Source organism: Chlorocebus sabaeus, chromosome 23, assembly GCF_047675955.1.
Source record: "Chlorocebus sabaeus isolate Y175 chromosome 23, mChlSab1.0.hap1, whole genome shotgun sequence".
NCBI lineage: Eukaryota > Metazoa > Chordata > Mammalia > Primates > Cercopithecidae > Chlorocebus > Chlorocebus sabaeus.
This window is the reverse complement of record NC_132926.1, coordinates 10,644,580-10,667,906: the sequence shown is the minus strand read 5'-3', so window position 1 is coordinate 10,667,906 and position 23,327 is coordinate 10,644,580.

The window sequence follows — 23,327 nt, the reverse complement described above, 5'->3', positions numbered from 1 at the left end:
GCGCTATTCAAGCCTCTGACTCTGCTGGTGGAAGTGTACGTTCCTAAAATCTCTGTTTGGTGATAGCCATCACATTTACAAATGCGTTTTCTCTTCGACCCAGCAATCTGCGTCAAGGAATGTATCCCACAGCTACATTTGCCTACACATGAAATGACGTGTGCGTAAGATTATTCACCCCAGCTTTATTTGCAATAGCGAAAAAATGGAAGCAACCCAAATAATACCAGGAGGGTTTTGGTTATATAAATTACGGTACAGTCAGACAATGGGCAATCGTATAGCTATCAAAGAGAATGAGGACGCTTTCCACTATGGTGTGAATATGGGTAGCCCCCAAAATGCATACATTGGAACCTAATACTCAATGTGACAGTGTTAAGAGCTGGAGCCTTTAGGAGGTGATTAAGTCATGAGGATTCTCCCCTCATGAGTGAGATTCGTGCCATTATATTAATAATAGAGACTTGTTAGTGCCATTATATTAATAATAGAGAATTGTTAGTGCCATTATATTAATAATAGAGACTTGTTAGTGTCATTATATTAATAATAGAGACTTGTTAGTGCCATTATATTAATAATAGAGGCTTGAGGAGTCTGTTTGCCCCTTCCACCATGTGAGGACACAGCTAGAAGTTCCCTTTTATGAGGAACAAGTGCTCACCAGACACTGAATCTGTTGGTGCCTTGATCTTGGACTTCCCAGCCTCCAGAACTGTGAGTAATAAATGTCTATTATTTACAAATTATGCAGTCTAAGGTGTGTTGTTATAATTGTCCAAATGGACTGATACTTTCCTTCTGCTAAAATGGAAAAGCCTGAAAGATATGTAGTTAAGTGAAAAAAATTAAGGTGTAGGCCAGGCTCAGTGGCTCACATCTGTAATCCCAGCACTTTGGGAGTCCAAGGCAGGCAAATCACTTGAGGTCAGGAGTTTGAGACCAGCCCGGCCAACATGGTGAAACCCCACCTCTATCAAAAATACAAAAAATTAGCCCGGCATGGTGGCATGCACCTGTAATCTCAGTTACTCGGGAGGCTGAGGCAGGAGAATTGCTTCAACCCAGGAGGCAGAGGCTGCAGTGAGCTGAGATTGTGCTGCTGCATTCCAGCCTAGGCGACAGAGTGAGATTCCGTCTCAAAAAAAAAAAAAAACGAAAAAACATTAAGGTGCAAAAAGGGAACAGAAGATAAAAATATATATTTTGTTGTTGATATTGATGATGATAGTTATGTTATTAAATATGCATAAAAACTCTGGAAGGATGCAAGCTTGCCGGGGAGTGAGGGGATTTGAAACTGGGCAGATGTGTGACAAGGATGGGAGGAAACTTTTCAGCATATACTTTTCATACTTTCTCATTTTCAAACTATGTGCATGTTTTGCTTATTCAAATATTTTTTGAAAACAAATATTTTTAAAAGACAAATTTCTATTTGGTTTGCAGACAAGGACTGGAATATATGTATATAAGCAAAAATAACAGTATCACTATGATGAAATTATGAGTGAGTTAATTTTTAAAAGCAGTTCCAAAAGAAAACCCTTCTCTTTTGATTAATTTATTTTGATTAAACAATGATCATTTTTTATCTAGGACCTCTCCTTTTTCCTATTACCTCCAGGAAACTTATGGTTGTTCATTATTGGAATTTTATCAGCTTCATTGTTTTGGGTTATTTATTTTCCCCTTTCTCTGATTTTTTTGTTTTCTATTTTGATGGAGCTATTATACATGCACCAATTATTAGAACCACCTCAAATCTTTGGATAGTCATGAGGGTTTCAATTACACTAATCTCAGAGGACATCTGACTTACAGGAGATGACACAGCAATTTGTTTGCCAGGAGGGTTTAATCAGTTGCCTTTTGGGATGGAAAAAGTCTTTGCAAATTATGATCCCAATTTCCCACTTTGAATATTTGACAGGGGGTTGGGACCAGAATCTATTTTTTCACATTTCCAGCTATTTTAGCAAGAGTCCTACAGGAAGGGTCTGATTGACATTTGCTTGCATTTATAGTTACATATTGCCATAGAGTAGTTATGTATGTTTATATTATAGTTATATATTATATATACTTACATGTTTATATTATATATGATACATTTATAAATATATTGATAAAATAGATATTTTATATATGTATACAAAATTGGGGGATACATTTTTAAAAAAAGAAAATGAGGCCAGGCACGGTGGCTCACACCTGTAATCCCAGCGCTTTGGGAGGGCCAGGTGGGCAGATGACTTGAGGTCAGGAGTTCGAGACCAGCCTGGCCAACATGGTGAAACCCCGTCTCTACTAAAAATACAAAAAATAGCCAGGCATCATAGCACACGTCTGTAATCCCACCTACTTGGGAGACTGAGGCAGGAGATTCTCTTGAACCTGAGAGGCAGAGGTTGCAGTGAGCCAAGATCTCGCCATTGCACTCTAGCCTCGGTGACAGAGTGAGACTCTGCCTTAAAAAAAAAAAAAGAAAAAAGAAAACGGAGCTTAGACCTTTAAGGAGTTAAACTACCTCTATGGGTATTAGAACCTTTGAGAGGAGCTAGCTATTTGGACACCTCCCCTGTCCCCCCAATGCTGGTGTGGGCCCCTAACCCATTGATGGTGGCTACTTTTGGTGTGTTGGCTTGTGAGCCCATAAAGAACAGGGAGTCACTTGGGATAATTCGGGCAATGAGGGTTTATTGTGGTACTACAAAGGAACCAGAATCTCCCCACAAATCTGGGGACATACCAGGACCTGGGATTGCAGAGACTGGAACAGGGAGGTCTTTGAGAGTTCAGGGTGGCTCCAGTGCCCCAGCTGCAGGAATCCTGGAGCTTTCCTCTAGCACGCCACCTTTACTTTGCCACTCTCCAGTGTTGGCTTCCTTCGTGTGTCTGCTCCATCTCTTCCTGCTTCCAAGCTTTGTATCTCTTCTTCAACTTGGCGCTTCTGCTTCTGATTCATCATAACTCTGATTTGTCCCTACCCCATGGGGAACTCCCGCCTACTTTCCAGCTTCTACTGACTATGTGATCCTGTCCACATTCCCCAAGTCAAATCCCAGGAGGAGTGGGTGGGATATGGCTGACTCATCTCATTGGCTGGGGCTTCCTGTGCCAAGCCAGGCTTTACACACCAACCTGCCTTTGGGATGATCTTGGGGTGATCACCACAATGCAATCAGCAGTGGCAGGAGGGAGAGGGGAGGACCAAGTGATCCAGAACAGAGCTACCTCAAACTGGAAGTAGCCTGGGACCATTTCCCTCCAAGGGACTCAGGGGTGCACTAAGATGCCTTGACATGTCATCCAGGATGGTCATGAATGTGGCAGACAGTATGCTTCCGTGTCCTGAGCGTCAATACCAAGGCAGCAGAACTGCACGAGACAGACACTCAGAGGTCAGACCCTGGGCAGATTCCAGACCTGAGCTAGGGCCAGTGTGAAGGGAGGCAGATGAAAACAATTGCCAAGAATGAGGTGGGAGGTGCTTGGCCACCAGAGTCCCCATAGGTGAGTGGGCCAGCCTGCCTCAAAAGCACAAAATAATAATTGGGGGATATTTCACTCCCTGTTTTCCATTCCTGGGTGTGAAAAAATACAAATTACACACTTAAAAGGAAGCATATTACTCCCTTTATGACTTTGAAGTCTGTTATAATTTGAATGGGGTTAGCAAAATGTTGCCCCATAGACCTATTAAGAAGCTCACTTTCATATTGACAAAGTAGATTTCCCTTTGGGAGATAAAATGTCCTTTGCTTGAGGAGGCCACTATTCACAGCTCCTTCCATTCAATCAGGAAATATTTATTGGGCCATGCATGTGCCAGCTGCCGGGAATGAGAAGTTTATAGGCTAATGGGGGAAACAAATAAAAAACAAGTAGAAAAGTCAAAACAAGGTGATTTCAGAGGATAACAAACAAGACCACTTAGCAAGCACTGCAGTTCTCCAGGTGAGAAACGGAGGCTTGGCATACACAGCTAGGCTGGAGCTGGCAAGAAACGCAGAGACTCAGGGTGCAGTAAGTTTAATCCACCCAGCCAGGGAGTTGGGTCTAGACAGCTACTCGCCGGGCCTCAGGACTTCTGAGCCAAGATTTCGGGTTCTGATCCAGGTAGCCCACAAGAGTACAATGGAAGAGACAGGCTTGGTCTTGTTACGGGGAAAGTGGCCAGTTGGAAAAATGTCATGAAGACCCAATTATCTGCATTTCTTTTCTTTGTTTCAGGCATCTGGAGCATGAGGTCAGCATGAGAGATCATTTAAAATGTTTAATTAATTTTAATTGATGGCCATCTCCCCCATCTCTCTTTTACTTCATGGATATATTGGGCAACCTTCCTCATACTCCCTCAGCTTCTCCTATTTTGCTTACATTGGTTTATTCCAGATTTTTCTTCTGTTTGTATTTTTTTATTGGTTTTGATCAGCTTCTTTTTTTCTTCCTTTAACGTGTACAATGAGGAGAAAAAAAGCCACAACCATTCAGGTTATTCATGTTTTAAAGATAAGAATCTGATACTCTAGACAAAAACTGGATGCGGTAAAGACTACCTGTGTATCAGCATGTGTATTTCTTAGGAACGTAAGGCTTATTTGGAAGAAATAATAAAATAGTGATAGCTGACATTTAGAGGATGCTTCCTGTGCCTCATCACTGTTTTAGGGTTTGGTCAAGTGCTATTGCTTTTTCTAGATTATGAGGCAGAAACTGAGGCACAGAAAGACTGCATCACAGCTAACATCACATGCTCAGTAAGTGGGGAGCCAGGATTCTCACCTGTCTGGCCCGAGAGCCCTCACTTTAAATCAGTGTAATGAGTGCTCTTCACAGCCTACCCTCCATCAAGCCCAGCCAAGATGATGTCTTTTGTCTCTGGAAAAGTTCTCATTTTATTGTTAAGTAATCATACGCCGATTAAATTTATAAGGCCATAAATATTCATTGCATGCTACTACATGTAGGGTATGCATATACAGAGAAGTAGAAATCACGTTCCCTGCCCACTCTTAGCTTGTCTTTCTGCTGGAAAGCCAAGAAGCAAAGATGGGGGAAGTGAAATCTCTATGTTGATTTACAAGCCATTGGATGCAGTGCCAAAGGCACCTAATTAATTGCCAATGAGCTACATAAATATTTATTGGCCTAACTAAGAGTTCAAGGAAGGGATAGAGCGCTTGGATTGGCACTAAAATGCAAATCTGCTAGCACAGCTATACAAAAATGCTGGAACTTACACCAGGCTATGGCCAAGAGGAAATCGCAGGGAAACTGGAGAGAGAGGATGATGGGGTGAGGGCAGAAAGGAATCACATCCCAGGTGTGGCTGCCCAGCCTCAACATAAGGACCAGATTCCAGGTCTCAGAGAAGATTTGGGGACAGGCTTCCCAAAGGCCTGTGAGAATCAGGGTGACAGGAAACACCAACAACAACAAAAGCAAAACCTCTGAGAAGCGAGGATGTGGGCCCCTCTCAATCTATTCCGAGACCAGAACGTCCCTTTCCTGTCTGCATGGCCTATTTTTGATGGTGTCAAATAAAAATGTGGATTTCATTTTTGTTTTCTTAATCCACAAATTGGTTCAACAAAGTTGTGAAATTCAGTAAATTCCAGTTTGGCTCCAATCTGGCTGTCAGGAGGATAATTGAGGGAGATGAGGGATGGAGCCAAAGAATACACATTTCCTGGAGCACCCAAATTCCTTCTGTTGTGACATTCCCATGAGAGAATGCATCCCTGCCTGAGGGCAGGGGACGACAAAAGGCAAGGGCTTCATCCAGTTGCTGAGTTTGCCTTCTTAGTAGAGGGACTGTGCCCTTTGCAGAAAGGGTCTGGAGTCCCTGTGCGCTTGGGCCAAGTCACTTCCTACCTCAGAGCCTTTGTTTCCTCCTCTGTCCTGTAGAGCTACTCCCACCTCCTCTGAGCAGCTGTTGGGATATTAAGAGGGTGTGTTGACCATACAGCCAAGTGTGGAAACCTAGCAGATGCTTAGGACAAGACAGCATAATAGAAAAAAACAGGTAGATGCAGTCCCAGGCTCAGTTAAATTTGGGGACATGGACTTTGTCTCTCCACCTCTCAACTCGGTTTGCCTCCGGACTGGCCCCATTCTCAGGCAGGCCAACCCCACTGCGAGGCAGGGTAGCCTCGGAAGTACCAGGATATACTATCATGTCCGCCAAGCCTGGCCAGAAGGAAGGAAATGTCTCTTCCCCAATGGCTGTGACCAAAGTCCTGCAAGTGGGCCTTGTCTCTCAGACTGTGTCACATGCCCATTCCGGAGCTAATCCTTGTGGCTGAGGGGACATACCACTCGGATTGGCCAGATCTGTGTCCTCTGCCCACCCCTCCAGCCAAGGATAGAGTCAGCCCTATAGAAGCACTGATGGAGTGGGGGGACTGTGGCCTTCCTAGTGATATTGGGGTGCTGTCCCGGAAAGGGGATAAATAAATGCTAGGGGAAAAAATCAAAATACTTTATGAACATATCAATAATAACAGTTATTTACATTTTCATCATATGCTGGTGGAGTAGAAAGTGCTTTCTGAGCTGTACTACCTCACTGGGACCTTAGTTCATCTAGACAAGTGATCTTTTTTTAAATACCCTGGTGCATGAGCCTGCTAAAGCTTCTCCTGCCTTTGAGCCTAAACAAAGTGCACGTCAGTGGAGGTGACATGAAGAAGTTGAAAGAACCAGGCTTTGGGGGTCAAACAGACCTGGTGCTAGCCCTGCCCCTCACCCCTGCTTCCCCACCGTGTGACCTCAGACAGGTGGACTGTATCCTTCTGAGCCCCATTCTGCTCGGCCGTAAAATGGGGTATGTCTATACATCTCCCGGGCCTATTGAGAGGATTGTGTAATAAGCACCAACTTTTATTTAGTGTTTACTATGCTCCAGGTGCTGTTCTAAGTGCTTTAGGGGCATTACCTTCTTTAATATCACAGCAAGTCTATGAGACAGTTACTATCAGTGCCTTCATCATACACGTAGGGAAACTGGGATGCAGGATGCCTAAATAGTCTAGGGTCACACAGTAAGTGGTGGAGCCAGGATGCAAACCCAGACAGGCAAACTCTGGGGCCACGAGCTTCAGCCCCGCCCTGTGCTCCTTCCGGATTAAATGAGGTAATGTGCATGCAAGAGCTTTGTAAACCGTAACACACTATATAAATGTCACTCATTGTTACTTCTCTCCTCACGCCCTGGTCATTAAAGCCAGGAGGGACCTAATGAATCTACTGTTCAGATATTTTCTCACAGCTCAAGACACGGTCCCTGGTCTCTGAGCTCCCACTTCCTCCCAGCCTGCCTGTGACTCAAGGCTGCACCTAGAGACCCCTCTCGCTCTTTCTGCTCTAGCATACCAGCCAAGTGGTGTCTTGCATGTGGCCAGTCATGCTCTAGAGAGGGGTCAGCAAAGCGATGAGTAGGAGATGATGAGCCGTGGGCTAAGAACTCTGGCGAGGGGAGTTGGTCTCGCACACGTGCATACATCCATTCAGCAACTCTTGATGAATACAAGGATGAACTAGGGCCATACTGGACAGTAGCAACATATTGAAGAGAAGAACCAACATGGTCTCCACCCACATGAGAGTTCCCAGAGTGGTGGGGAAGTCAGACAAAACAGGACCCCCCGAGATCAGGGAAGAGATTCTGTGTAGTACCATGTGTAGTATGGGGCATAATAGCAGAACCTGCCTGCTAGGGTGGTTGTGAGATACATGCTAGATGAATCGTGCAGGCACCGTCAGAGCTGAATACATGTCAGCTGTCGTCACAAAATGAGTTCTGCTGCCTCCCGCCTCTGACATACAGCTCAGCACTCAATGCCATGTAACTCACTTGTTCATTCTTTGTGGCTCTTGGTTTCTGCTTTATTTCACATATCAAAGCACATACTCATTAACAAAACTCCAGGAAAAAAATAAAGCAGAAAAGTGTATACTTTTCAAATAGCAAGAGAACAGAGACAGAAATCATATTGGTGATTACCAGGGGCTGGTGGAGGGAGGGAATGGAGAGGCTGCTTAGTGGGTACGGGGTTTCTGGCTGGAGTGATGAAAATGTTCTGTAATTACATAGTGGTGATGGCTGCACAGTGGTGGAGATGGACATAATGCCACTGAATTGTCTACTTCAAAATGGCACGGTGGCTCGTGCCGGTAATCCCAGCACATTGGGAGGCCAAGGCGGGGGGATCACCAGAGGTCAGGAGTTTGAGATCAGCCTGGCCAACATGGTGAAACCCCGTCTCTACTGAAAATACAAAAAATCAGCTGGACGTGGTGGTGGGTGCCTGTAATCCCAGCTATTCGGGAGGCTGACGCAGAAGAATCCTTTGAACCAGGGAGGCGGAAGTTGCAATGAGCCAAGATCACACCATTGCACTCTAGCCTGGGCAAAAAGAGCAAAGCTCCATTTGAAAAATAAATAAATAAATAAATAAATAAATAAATAAATAAATAAATAAAATGGCAAAACTGGTACATTTTATGTTGTGTGTATTTTATTGTAATTTTTTTAAGTAGCAGGGAACCATGACCTCACTGCGCACGGTCAGTCAAAGCAATGTTTTATGTATTTTCCTCCAGTTTTGTTTTCAATGCATATTTTGCAAGAGTTAAAGTCATAATTGCAAGTACAATTTTGTATTTTCTCCTTTTTGAATCCAGCAGTATGTCCTAAGTATTTTCCATGTAACACTGCTGGGCATTTAGGAGGTCCTCTTCTTCTAAAGAACTGTTCACTAATATTAGCAAACACATTAAGAACATGAAAGGCACACTATTGATTGGGAGAATCTATTCACAATACATGTATCTGATAACAGACTTACAGCCAGAATGTATAAGGAATTCCTACAAATCAATAAGAAAGGAACAGACCACTCAATTTTTTAAAAATGTGCCATAAGTTTGAAAAGACACTTAAGAAGAAGATATAAGAATGGACAATAAGCACGAGAAACGTGCTCAACATCACTGCTCATCCGGGACATGCAAATTAAAATCACAGTGAGATGGTATGGCAATATCACATGTTGGGAAGGAAGACAGAGCACTGAAAATGTCATACACTGCTGGTGGGATTCTAAAATTGTGCAACTTCACTTTGGGAGGCCGAGGTGGGCAGACGACTTGAGGTCAGGAGTTCGAGACCAGCCTGGCCAACATGGCGAAACCCCGTCTCTACTAAAAATACAAAAATTAGCTGGGCATGGTGGCACATGCCTGTAATCTCAGCTACTCGGGAGGCTGAGGCAAGAGAATCACTTGAACCTGGGAGGCAGAGCTTGCAGTGAGCCAAGACTGTACCATTGTACTCCAGCCTTGGCAACAGAGTGAGACTCTGTCTCAAATAATTAATTAATTATTTTAATTAAATAAAATTGTACAACTCACTTTGGAAATCAGCTTGGCAGTTTATTATAAATACATACCTACGCTATGTTCTAGTGATTCCACTTCCAGGTATTTACCCAAAAGACAGGAAAACCAGTGGCCACCAAAAAAAAAAAAATGCACAAAAATGTTCATAATAGGTTTATTAATGAAAGATAATAACTGGAAACAACTAAAATGTCCATAAAAAAATTGTGGTGTATACCTACAATAGAATATTGTATGCAGACATTTTTTAAATGAACTACTGATACATGCAACAGCATGAATAAGTCTCAAAAGTATTGTGTTGCATGAAATAAGCAAGACTAAAGAGTACTTAGGCCAGGCACAGTGGCTCATGCCTGTAATCCCAACACTTTGGGAAGCTGAGGCCGACAGATCACCTGAGGTCAGGAGTTGGACACCAGCCTGGCCAACATGGTGAAACCCCGTCTGTACTAACAATACAAAAATTAGCTGGGTGTGGTGGCGAATGCCTGTAATCTCAGCTACTGGGGAGGCGTAGGCAGGCGACTCACTTGAACCCAGGAGGCAGAAATTGCAGTGAGCCGAGATAGCACCATTGCACTCCAGCTTGGGTGACAGGGTGAGACTCTGTCTCAAAAAAAAAAAAAAAAGGATTTGCAATGTGATTCCAGGCAAAGCTAAATTATGATAGAAATTAAGTCAATGTCTTGGGGGAGGTGTACAAGGAAACTTTTTGATATAATAGAAATACTCTAGCTCTTGATTTGGGTTGCGGGTTACATCAGTATATACATTTATTGAAATTCATCAAACTGTACAACGTTTTATTATATGCAAGTCATACCTGAATAACATTAGTTAAAAACAATAAAATAGGCCAGGCACGGCCGCTCTTGCCTGTAATCTCAACACTTTAGGGGCTAAGGTGGGAGGATTGCTTAAGCCCAGGAGTTTGAGACCAGCCTGGGCAACATAGTGAGACCCTCTCTCCACAAAAAATAAAGCTTAATAATATGGCCTCAAACACTGAAAGAACTAGTAAGTTCTTTAGTAAGAACTAAAAGGAGAAATAACTGATTCCATAACCATAGTGGGATGTTTTGACATGTGTGTCTCAGTTAACTGGTAACACAAATAAATACACAAATAATAAGGATGTGGGATTTGAATGACATGACTAACAAACTTGGTCAGACCCAAACCTATCTAGGCTCACTCTGTCACCCATCTATCTGTCACGTCTATCTATAGTCATAAAAGCTGGGGTGTTGGGTACTGTTTGAAAGTAATGATCAGGACAGAGTACAAGAGAGGCTCTTGGGGTGCTGGGAATATTCTATGTCTTGATCTGTATGATGGGTGCGTAGCTCAGTTTATAAAAATTCATCAAGCACTTCAGTGAAAGCTCATGCATGTAGCTGTATCCTATTAAACTTCAGTTTCAAAGTTTGGCAAAACACAGGCGCAGTGGCTCACGCCTGTAATCCCAGCACTTTGGGAGGCCAAGGCAGGTGGATCACCTGAAGTCAGGAGTTCGAGACCAGCCTGACCAACATGGTGAAACCCTGTCTCTACTAAATACAAAAAATTAGCCGGGTGTGGAGGGGCGCACCTGTAATCCCAGATACTCAGGAGGCTGAGGTAGAAGAATCACTTGAACCTGGGAGATGGAGGTTGCAGTGAGCCAAGATTGTGCCATTGCACTCCAGCCTGAGCAACCGTCACAAAGCTCCATTTCAAAAAAAAAAAAAAAGTTTGACAAAGCGGAGTATATGAATATTATTCAAATTCATCATACATATTGCCAAATTACTTTGGAGTAAAATTGTACCAATTCCCACCAGCAGTGTATAAGAGGCATATCCCTACGAACCCTCCCAAATACTGAGTGTTACCATTTTCAAAGATGCTCTTTCACTTTATCTTAACTTAATTTTTTTCCAACAAGCCAGCTGCAATGAATGCAGATGAAATTGTGTCACTCACTCTCTCTCTCTCTCTCCTCTCCCCACCGCCTCCCCGCACCAAGGCAGTGGAAAAGGAGAGGAAGAAATGTAGTTGGCAGAGCCCATAGGACGTAGCATCGGATGGATGTGCCTGTACAACACTCAGGTCCCTTCCCGAAAACAGTCTTTAAAGAATTTGGGTCCCAGCACAGTGGCTCATGTCTGTAATCCCAGTACTTTGGGAGGCAGAGGCAGGCGGATCATCTGAGGCCAGGAGTTCGAGTCCAGACTGGCCAACATAGTGAAACCCCATCTCTACTAAAAATATTTAAAAATTAGCTTGGCGTGGTGTCAGGCACCTGTAATCCAGCTACACGGGAGGCTGAGGCAGAAGAATTGCTTGAACCCGGGAGGTGGAGGCTGCAGTGAGCCAAGATCGTGCCATTGCACGGCAGCCCGCGCAACAACAGCAAAAACTCTGTCTCGAAAAAAGAAAGAAAGAAAAAAGAAAAGAAAGAAAGAATTTGGGGATGGAGTCGTGCAGCAGAGCGCTGGGGCAGGATTCAGGGGGCTTGGTCTTAGTCCAACTCCATCACAACTTCAAGGTGACCTTGGGCAAGTCGCTTGCCTTCTCCAGGCATCTGTTTCCTAACCTGTAAGCTGAATGGTTAGGTTGGCGAATCTCCTACAAGGCCTTTTTCAGTGTGAACTGGGCTATGATCACATATGATTCTGTAGGCCTGGATGATGCTGTTATATGATTTCAATGCTCTGCAAGACACAAATGGATACAGTTATGTATATGTAGGACATTGTATTCACTAGAACTCTCCTTAGGAAGAGAAATATATTTGTTGTGGGGAAGTGAGTCCCCATGGGGACCTGAATACGCAAGGATGGCACACCCTCATGGAAGAAAAGGAGCAACTTCCAGAGAGAGGAGAAGGCAGAAGGAGGCCAGGGAGGTCCAGATAGACCTGCAAGGTGGCAGAAGATGATGGTTTGTGGTGCAGTAGCTTCCTGTGCCCTCACCAATCATCAGTAATGGCCCTAAACTCATGATGTGCTTGGGGGCAGATTTTCCTGTGGAAAGTGGTGAAGGGGCTGAGCTTCCTGCACAGACTGACATGAGCCAGTCCCAAGGCAGCTCTTGGAAACACAAGGACCAAGAGAAAGAGGGACGAGTGAAAACACTCTCCCAGGACCTGGCACGGGGTGGTACAAGCATTGAACCATCCCACTGAGGGCAGAGAACCGGGATTTGAATCTCATCGAACCCAATCTCCAGGGCACAGGAGAGCCATAGGTGACAAAAACATCATGTTTTCTCTGATGACGGCTACCCACTGCCCTCAACCTGCATGAAATGAATCTTGGGGGATGGACAGGGCTAGTCTCATTTCCCTCCCGTCCTTTCTAACTGGAATCCCCTCACTGGTACAGGTGCTGCCGCAGCGTCTCCACAACCCCTCACCCCCCACCCTCACCCCGCCTACCTCCTGTTTGGGGGCGCCCCCACCTTGGCAGGGCAAGTGCCCCTGAGCCGGCCGTGGGTGCTCTGTCATCGGAGGGTGAAACATAGCACTCTGCCCCCAGCACACGGGCTTTGCACCCTGGAAACCATTTCCCCCTCCCTTGATTGGAAACAAAGTCGAATTCATAATTTTACAATTTTTCAAAACTGCCTAACTCCAAGGGGGGAAAAGGGAGCTTTCAGTAACCCTTATTCGGTAGCCAAGAATTAGCAAGGAAAACACCGCTTCCCACTCTCTAATTGATGCCTCTGCCAAGGGCCCCAGGTATGTCGGATCCTGAACACGCGTCTTTGGGGAATTAGTCTCAAGAAACATATCCTCCCAGGCCACGTGTGCTTCCTGTCGCCGGCAGAGCTCCTGCGGTCCCGCTCGATGCTAATTTTCTTAATACAAAACCATTTCTTTCTTTTTTTTTTTTTTCTGAAATGAAAAATGACTTGTTAAACCCCTCCCGGGTCTCTCTCTTTTTTTTTTCCCTCCTGGAGAAACACATTAAATAAACAAACCTGAGACGTAAAATGAAAACAGGGGCCCCCGTAGCACCTGCAGGGTTTTACCAGCTCACATTACAAAGCCCCGTCTGAAGGGTCCCGAGCACTGTTTCCATTACAAATAGCCAGTTCTCTTGAAAGTAAGGCAAAAGCCAAATTAGTCAGATTACATCAGGATATATTTTCCTGTAGCATAAGTTCTTTGGAAACACCTGCCTGACATATTTCAGACGTGTGCCGAGGCAAGCCGGGCCCTCAGTGGTTTCAGGGGCTCGTCAAAGTCTCAACAAAAATGGGTGTTTGGGTTTTACTGAGTAAGACTGGGTGAGATGGCTGTGTGGAATGTGAGTTGCCACGGACTGACTTTCTGGAACCTTTTAGCTGGCAAGGTTTAACTAGCTCTTGTCCCTGGTGCCACGAGGGTCCAGGAACTCAGGCAACCTTTATCTGAACCTCCCTGGAACAGCAGGGGAGCGAGACTTTGTGGTTATGTGGTCAGAGGGCTTGACGGGCCTGGATGGAAATGCTAAAACAGGGAAGAGGGCAGAGTTGATGGGCGCACGGTGGGGAGAGCAGGACACCAGCACACTAAATGGAGTAGACACCTGTAGGCAGGAGACACTGGATTATAGCTGGGAGAGACACCTTATCCCCTTCTCTCTTTTCCTATAACCCAATTAACACTCCGCTCTTGACAACCTTCTCCCATTTAGACTTTATTATTTATTTGCTTACCGCTCAGTAACCATGGATAATTTACTTTTTCAAATGATCTGTGTTGCTGGGAAACTGCCCGGTCAAGTGGGTTAAGTAAATCATGGTAATCCATAATATGGAATACGATGTAGCTATTCAAATGAATGAGGAAGAGCAACAGGGATCCTCCTGGAAAGACCTCTAAGGTAGTGAGTGGAAAAATAATCAAGTTGCAACGTAATACAGATAGGATGATCCCATTTATTAAAAAGGGAGGCGGGAAGCAAAAGGGTGTACATATACACACATGAATGTCAGAAAATGCGCAGGAAGTGGAGTGGGAGAAGTGATGGCCAATTTTCAATAGTGATCACCTCTGGAGAGGGATGGGGGAAAGAGTGGAGGAGGGACTTCTATATTCTCCTTTGAATATGCTTGAAACATTTACAATACAAATGTATTATTTGTAATACACATGTATTATTTGTGTAAAGAAAATACCCATAAAAATATTAAAAAGTGTGTGTTAATAGTATAGACATGGAATCAAAGTAGGCGCCCATCAATGGTGGATTGGATAAAGAAAATGTGATACATATACACCATAGAATGCTACACAGTCATGAAAAACAAGGGAATCATGTCCTTTGCAGAACATAGATGCAGTTGGAGGCCATTATTTTAAGTGAATTAACACAGGAACAGAAAACCAAATACCACATGTTCTCACTTATAAGTGGAAGCTAAACATCAGGTACTCATAAAGATGCAGCAATAGACACGAGTCTACTAGAGAGGGGAGGGGAGAAGAAGGACAAACTATTGGGTACCATGCTCAGTACCTGGGTGACAGGATCAGTTGTATCCCAAACCTCAGCATCACAAGATAGACCCATGTAAAAAAACCACACATGTACCCCAGAATTGAAAACAAAAGTTGAAACTATTTTTTAGAAATAAAAAATAATCTTTTCTTAAGTGTGTATGTTGGGAGATGGTAAATTCCTGTTGAGTTTCTGAATTCTGAAAACTGAAGAATCCTCAACCCCAGTTACGTGATGGAGATGGATGACTCTAGGGCCTCACTGGGCTCTGGATTTTCATGCATCCTGGATTCATCCAGTGCTGGCCAGCAATGTACACTGGCAAGAGCACAGGCCATGGAGAGTGTTCTCCCGCCATGATGCTGGTGTTGCTAATGGAGCAGTGGCAAGTACAAGCTCTGGGGTCAACCAGCCAGCCTGGACTCAAATCCTGGCTGGGTCACTCGCAAGAAACAGGACTTAAGACACCTTCTCTAACTTCTGTTTGCCTACAGTAAAAGCTACCTAAGAAAGGCCAGGAGTGGTGGCTCGCGCCTGTAATCCCAACACTTTGGGAGGCCAAGGCGGGTGGATCAACAGAGGTCAGGAGTTCAAGACTAACCTGACCAACATGGTGAGACCCCGTCTGTACTAAAAATACAAAAATTAGCCAGGCATGGTGGCAGGCGCCTGTAATCCCAGCTACTCAAGAGGCTGAGGCAGGAGAATCACTTGATCCTGGGAGGCAGAGGCTACAGTGAGCCATGATTACACTACTATACTCCAACCTGGGCGACAGAATGAGACTCTGTCTCAAAAAAACAAACAAACAAAAAAGTTACCTAAGAAGATAAATTAAGTAAAAGCACTTAGCACTGTGCCTGGCATGTGACGAACACTCTAAAATGTGAGTTATTATCAACATACGATGCATAATAAGGGTTTTCTGCACTTATGTCTTCTAAACAAGTACATGACAGGGTCCAATTCAATGGATTTTGCAAATGGACACTTGCCCCAAAAATAAAGCTGTGGATTTTTCCCAATGGCAGAATAGGGCCACACTAACAGCCCATGTGGGAATGGGGCAGGACTGGGTTCCTCTGCACCATCAGAGAGCTCTTTATTGTGAAGGGAAAGATCCAAGATACACAGACACAGAGAATCCTCCAGTCAGCGTCAGGTAAGGTGTTCCAATGGGTCACCCAGAGGCCAAAAGCAGACAGCAAAGCTGGAGGAAGGTGTTGAACCAGGACCCCAAAGCCTAGGAAAGAGGGGCCTCTGTGATCAGGGAGCTGGGGACCTCGAGGTTTGCACGGAAGAGAGTGGGGGCAGGCAGGGAGATGTTCCACCCCAGCTGCGGCACCTTGCCGGAGCATGCCAGCTGTATTAAAAGGCCATGGTTGAACTAAACAACCAGAGTCTGCTGAAAGCCAGGAAACTATTGACCTGGAGAGCAACCGTAGACGATCGTCAAATGCAATACGTGCCAGGTCTAGCCTGCCTTCCCTCCCAACCGGCAGCAATTGTAACTGTGCAAACTCTGAAACCAGCCCCTGGACTCCTTTGTCTCATACATCACAGCCCAGATCGTCAGCACAATTCCCCTTGGTCAGGTTTTTATGACTAGTGATGATGTAAGGAGGCAGAGAAAACACAGCTGGTCCTGCGTTTACAGGGAGGGCGTTGGGAGAATGTGCGCCTGTCCCCAAACACCAGCTCTTACAGCTGCTCAGCTCCCCACCGAAGGCTGAGGGTCCCTACCACCTCTCACGGAAGGAAACACGTGGCACAGACCAATGAGATGTTCCTTTAATAATCAGATGTGGACATTTTTAAAGCCCGGAGATGTTTGGGGTCCTCCTTCCCCACTCCCATCATCTAGTGAGTTTCCATTCTAACCAAGTTTACCTGTTAAATGCCTCTCTCAAATGCGTCCCCTTCTCCTCATCCCCAGCCCCCCTGCCTGGATCGGATGTCATTATCTCTCATGAGGATTCTGTAACTGCCTTCTGACTGTTCTGCATTCATTCCTAGGTCCTGCCTTCTAACCTCCATCCAGTAGCCAGAGGGAATTTTTCAAACACAAATCATATCCATCTCCTTCTCATTTAAAACCCTTCAGTGGCTCCCTACTGCTTCCAGGATAAAGTCTCAACTCTTTTTGCATGGTTCAGTGCATTCTTGTTATTCACCACAGTCATGTTGTATAAAATCACCACAAATGCTGATTTAGTGAACACCAAACCATTGCTCCTAGGGGACATGCAGGGTTAGGTTCCTGCAAGCCTCTGGTCACAATATTTTCATCAACAGATCAATATATAATATTGCCATGTGTCTGTTTCTGTTTAATTTTAATATGTATTTCACATATATTGCTGGTTCATTAACACTGAACTAAGGACAGCCAACAGGACTATAGCTCATGCCCAACTGAAACTTTTCCAATGCACATATTTCCTCTGTAAGGCACATCACATCTCCCTTTTTTTTTTTTTTCTTTTTTTTTTTTCTTTTTTTTTTTCTTTTTTTTTTTTTCCAAGTCAGAGTCTCACCCTTGTCACTCAGGTTGGAGTGCAACGGTGCAGTCTCGGCACTGCAACCTATGCCTCCAGGTTTCAAGCAATTCTCCTGCCTCAGCCTCCCAAGTTGCTGGGATTACAGGCATGCACCACCATGACCAGCTAATTTTTGTGTTTTTAGTAGAGATGGGGTTTTACCACATTGGCCAGGCTGGCGTTGAACTCCTGACCTCATGATCCACCCACCTTGGCCTCCCAAAAGTGCTGGAATTATAAGCATGAGCCACCATGCCCAGCCCCATCACATCATTCTTACGTTTACTTGGGAAAACTGGACAGTACTTCAGCACTGATGCTATACACAGCAAAATCATCAACAAAATCACAAAATGTAAGAAACATAGCACTGAATACACCTTGAAAAGGACACTGGCTTGTGGTGTGAGAGCTGAGGCAAAGAGACAGAGTCGCCTTGCTTGACTTCCACTGGGAATGTGTGCTACTCAGCCAGGGAACTCCAATTTCTCACTGCTCTCTGCATGTCCATGAGTGACCACAAAAGCACTGTGAGTAATCTGGGGACTACAGGTAAATTTTAGCAAGTAAGTGAGTTCAAAAAGAAATCTGCAAATGGTGAGGATCGACTGTGTTTATCACCGTTGCTACCCAATACCTCTTTCTCCCACCTGGGAGCAGAGTGACCCACAGAGCCAATCCTAACGCCCCATCCTGCCCACTGCAGCAATTCATCAGAGATGGGCACGTGCCCCTAACACAGTCAATCAGAAACCTCTTCCTGGATTTTTCTGCTGGAACTGGGAGGGAGGATTCTTGAATTTGGAGGATGAACTGGAGAAGATGTGCCTCTAGGCTGCTGATGACCATGTTCCATGCCGTGCTGGCCGCCTCTGGTAGGAAAGGTTGTAACTGAGGATGGGAGAGAGCGAGAGAAGGGACCAGGGACTGTCAAGTCTGGGCTTTCTGTATTTCTGCCCTCAATTCTCTGAGCTATGCCAGGATCTTCCCACAAATCCCCCTTTTCACTCAACTTAGTTTAGTTGCCTGTCTTAACTAAAAGAGTCCGTACGAACACTGCATATGAGACCGCTCATGAGCTGGTCCCCACCCATCTTACCTTCATCAGGTTCCCACTTCATGAGCATTGCCTGGGGACACTGACAGTTCCTGCAGGCATCCTCACCTCCATAGTGGCTCAAGCTCTCCCCTCTGCCTGGGACTTTTTTCCTTCACTCTTCAGCTTAACCCATACCTGGCCCTTCTATGACCCCCATGCTGGGCTATATGCCTCTCTCTTCAGAGCTGCCATTGCACCCGGACCAGGATCCTCTCTTATCTCAATTCATGACATTGAATGTATCTGTCTATAGACCCTGACTGCCCTGCGGGTGGAGCCAGCCTGAATATCACGTAGCAAGAGCCTGGTGGCGGAGTGGCTGACTGTTGGATATGGGGCTCTAAGTCTAAAGACAGTGGAAGTCTGCCATCCTTTCCTGAAGTGAAGAAAATCTGCTGGATTAGGCCCTTATTAAAACATTTCCTATCTGAATGATGTCTTGCAGTTCAGCAAGCCCTTTTACATGCATGATTTCTTTCTAGGCTCACGAGAGCCCCATGAAGCAACGATATCATTCTCTCCCTCTGAGGAAACTGAGTCTCACCCAAGTAAAGTGCTACCATCTCAGTCACATAACTAGGTGGTGATGGAGCAGGACACAAAATGCAGGCTTCCTGGATTTGTGGTCAGAGAGTTCTAAATTGTGATGAAAAGCTGGGCCTTTCTTAGATTAACTGTTCCTGAAACTCCAGAAGCCTGTCAACCTCATCTGACACAGAGGAAGAATTTGGGTGATAAATGCCGTATATGAGAGAGAAGAGTAGCCTGCTATGCTATGGAGGAGTAGTAGCATCCTATGCTATGAGGAACTCGCACTATCTTGAAGGAGGGATCATCTCATTTTTTACTAGCTCTAGTCAATGGGTGCTTGATCAAAAACTAGATGGTAAATAATATACCCAGCCTTTATAAAATGTCCCTCACATGCCCGAAATACTCTGAAGGCTCTATCTCATTTAATACTCGCCAGGTGACCAGCTCATTTCCCTGTAATGTCCAGTTTTAAAACCAAAATCACACCTCAGGAACTCCTTCAATCCTGGGCAAACCAAGACAATTGGTCCACAAACCTGGTAGCAATAGCATGAGGCAGGTAGTATTGGAATTGTTCCCATTTTACAGGTGAAGCAACTGAGGGTCAGAAGGGAAATTGACTTCCAGAGGTCACACAAGTAATTAGTGACCCAGATACAAATCAATGCCCCTATGATTCTAGAGCTCTTACCGCACCTCAGCAAAGCCTCCAATTAATCAGTCTTCCAGAATATATAAGCAAGTTGAGGCCTCTTGCATGAAGAATGTTGGACCACAAACACAACGCAGCCATGTCAAAGGGAGCCAGTGCATCCAACCACCATGTTCATTGGATCTATGCTTCTCAACAGATCTTAACTACAGCTGTGTCTACACAGGGCTTCAGATCAGCTAGCGGAACAACAAGCTTGACAGATGTTTTCCCCACCGAATTGGCCAATGATTTGACTGTCCTCAATGCCAAAACAACAGGCCAATTAATCCAATTCCACTGGCCAATACAGTGGAAAGAGAAAAATAAACGAAGGCCAGTTGTCTGAGAGACATGACCCAGTTGAAGACTGAGTCTGGCTGGTTATTTCACTACACTGGGCAGTAAACTTGATTGCATCAGGTCTCCTTGAGGCCTTTAGTAGACCCAGCCTGAACTAGTAGAATTAACCAGTTCTGTCAGCAAGGTCTACATGTAGCCTCTATCTCCTCAACTTCAAAAGACTAGATCCAATTAATGATGGGAGTTGTACATTTTCCATGTTATGTAATGATTGTCCATGTTAAATGCTTGCTGGGAGTCATGACTTTCAAAGGCCCTCTGAGCTGCATGGAAGGTTATGTAAGAGGCACTTGCTCATGCATTATGAGTAGACTGGGGCAAAAATGACATTTAAGGTATTGCACAAGTTTTAAAATGAGTGGCTCTACAAATAAACAGAGATTTTTAAAAGAAAGAGGAAAAAAGAGCTTATAAACCCAATAAAGATGTGACAGGGCCCAAGCAAGATGAAAAGAAGTTTAAAGCTGTGGTGAGCCACCTTCTGATGCCTTCCGAATGCTCCAATCCAGGCTAGTTCCTCACGCGGAAGGAGGATGGGGGGTGTGCTCAGACATGACAATAGTCACTTACTCTCCTACTGCCCCACCCCATCACCACCACCAAGTTGTTTGGATTCAATGTAGAAAGCAAGAGAATTACACACCAAGGACTAACCCACTTTCCATTCCTTCTCTGGCCTTTTAGGCAGACTCAGCCCAGATACCTAGCCCAGCTCACTCAGGAGGAGCTGAGAACCCCAAGGTGGGAAACAGACCCCTGCTCTGCTTTTCCATACACCCAGATCACACCAGCTAACCCATCAGGGCAGCCAAGAGTGGGAAACATTTATTATGCACTTAATGTATATCAGCCCTGTTTAAGCATCTTATCTACATTATCTCATTTAATCCTTAAAAAAACACCTCTGTGTCAGATGCTCTTATTAAGCCCAATTTAAAGTAGAGGCATGGAGAAGTAAATGACTTGCTCAAGCCTGGTCTTACACTTGTCTCAGGTTCTCCTTATTTAAGAAGCCCCAGGTGGAACCCTCATCTATGAGAGCTGAGGCTGAGTGTGCAAGGGTGGTCACTATGGGTGGATTTGTGGGGAGTTTTGGTTAGAGGAGAGAGGAGATGTTTGCAAGCAGCAAAAAAACTAAGTCTTATGTTTTGCGTCTGAGTCTTTTCAAGAGAGGAGCTAAAGACAGAAGTTAAAGAGAGCTGCATAGGGTCAAAAGTCTTTAGCTAGCAAATAAAAAAAAACAATTCAAACTGGCTCGGACAATCAAGATATCCGTTCATATAAGATTAAATTTTGTGGGGGGAACTTCAAATGTCCTTGATCCAGTGTCTCAACAACGTCAAGAAGGACCTGGGGCCTTTCTTCCATCCACTGTCCACAGTGTCACCTTCCTCCTGAGGCTGCTTATCTGTGTCTGTGAGATGCTGTCAGCAGCAGGTATGGCTACTGTCTGTCCTCAATGTGTTTGGTGTCAGAGGAGAGCCTGGCTGCCCGGGGCCCTCTCAAGACAGCAAGAAAGTTGCTTTTCCCAAAAGGCCCCATCACGCTCTGCCTGGAACTCATCCTGGCCCCTATGTAGATGGGGCCCGGGAACACTGACTGAATTGCCCCCTGAAGGGTTGTAACCCTGGCAGCAACGAGGGTGCAGCATCCTCATCCAAACATCTCCATCTCATGGAGGTCGCCAGTGGCATTGACATTGGCAATGCACTGCCCTCAGGTAGTTTTTTGGGCAGCAGGCATTATTAAGGGAACTGGAGAATCATCTAAAAGGCTGGGTTCACAGGAGACACCCTTAGAGATTCCCAGAAATAACCAGGGAGACCTCAGAAAACCCAGTGTCCTACATTTCCTACATTGTGTGAATTGTAGTAAGTCTGTGAAAGTTGAGTGCATTTGCAACATAAAACTGGGGGTGCCTGGGAAAAATCAAAATACTTTAATGACATTTGCTTTAATGACCCTTTTAGAGCCACCTGTATCTTTACCTGACCCTCAGTCCTCTCTCAGACGTACCCATTACATGAGAGCAATGGGTACCCATTACATGAGAGCTAGCACCGCCTGTTCCAGGTGGTCACTGATCTCTGCTTCCCAGGCAGGGGAGAGGCTCAGACACCAATAATTCAATTTCTTCAACATCGTCACAGCCCAAGCAGTGTGAAAGGATGTTGGCTTCAGTAATCAAGTTTCTAGTCTGGCTCCAACCATTCCAATAACCCCATTTCTTCTCCCTTCGGCTTAATAGTCCTTTGTCTGACTCTACCCAGATTGTGTTTACTAGGGAAATGTGCAGGGCAGAAAGTGACCACCCGTACAACTAGTGAACAGGCAAAGAGAACCTTAACATCAGACGCTGGGAGACCTGAGGACACTTGTGAGGCCAAGGAACAACCCATTCCTCACACTGGCCAACAGCTCACAGCTGAGGCCCATCCTCGGCATGGCCCCTGACAAAGACTCTCTGACCAAACTTTCTTTAGGCTCCTCTGAGCCGTCTTCTTGACCAGGCTTCAACTTTGGGCTTCTGTGCCCATTCCTGCAAGTTTTTGGAGTCCAGTCTTTGCCAGAATCTTGCTAAGTCAGTTTAGTATGAATCCCCTCTTCCCTTAATATCTGACCACCCATGGTATCCAGTCAAGTTCCTTATCTCCACCTTTGATGTGAAGGTTCTTGGCCTGCCTTTAGCAAGAATCCTATTCGTCCAGTTTGCTAAGAATCCCCCTGCGCTTGATGTCTCCTCTTCATTAATTTTCATCCCCTGATCCCACACCCTGTTCCTTGCCTATAAATCCCCTCTCATCCTTTCTGTATTCAGAGTTGGGCCAGATCTCTCTCCCCTATTGCGACAGTCTTGAATAGTCTTTCTCACCATTTTAACAAGTGTCAGAATAATATTCTTCTTTATCACCCTCAGCTAAACGAAGCTGCCTCATCAGCGGTTATTCCTCTCCCCACAGAAGCCCACATCACATGACTGGTTAGTGCCGACCAAGGCCCAGCCTCCTTGCCTCAAGTCAGGACATCTCTGAAGGGCATCTCAGTTTCAGAGTTCCCAGGGGGATCAGCTGGATCCCCTGCTGCAACTGCATCACGGTTCAACCTCCCATTGGCTCAGTCTTGCTTCTCTCTACACAGGCTCTCTTCCTGAGAACCCCAATAAGCCAGCTGCTTGCAAATCTGTCTCAGTCTCTTTCCCCGGGAATCCAGCCTAA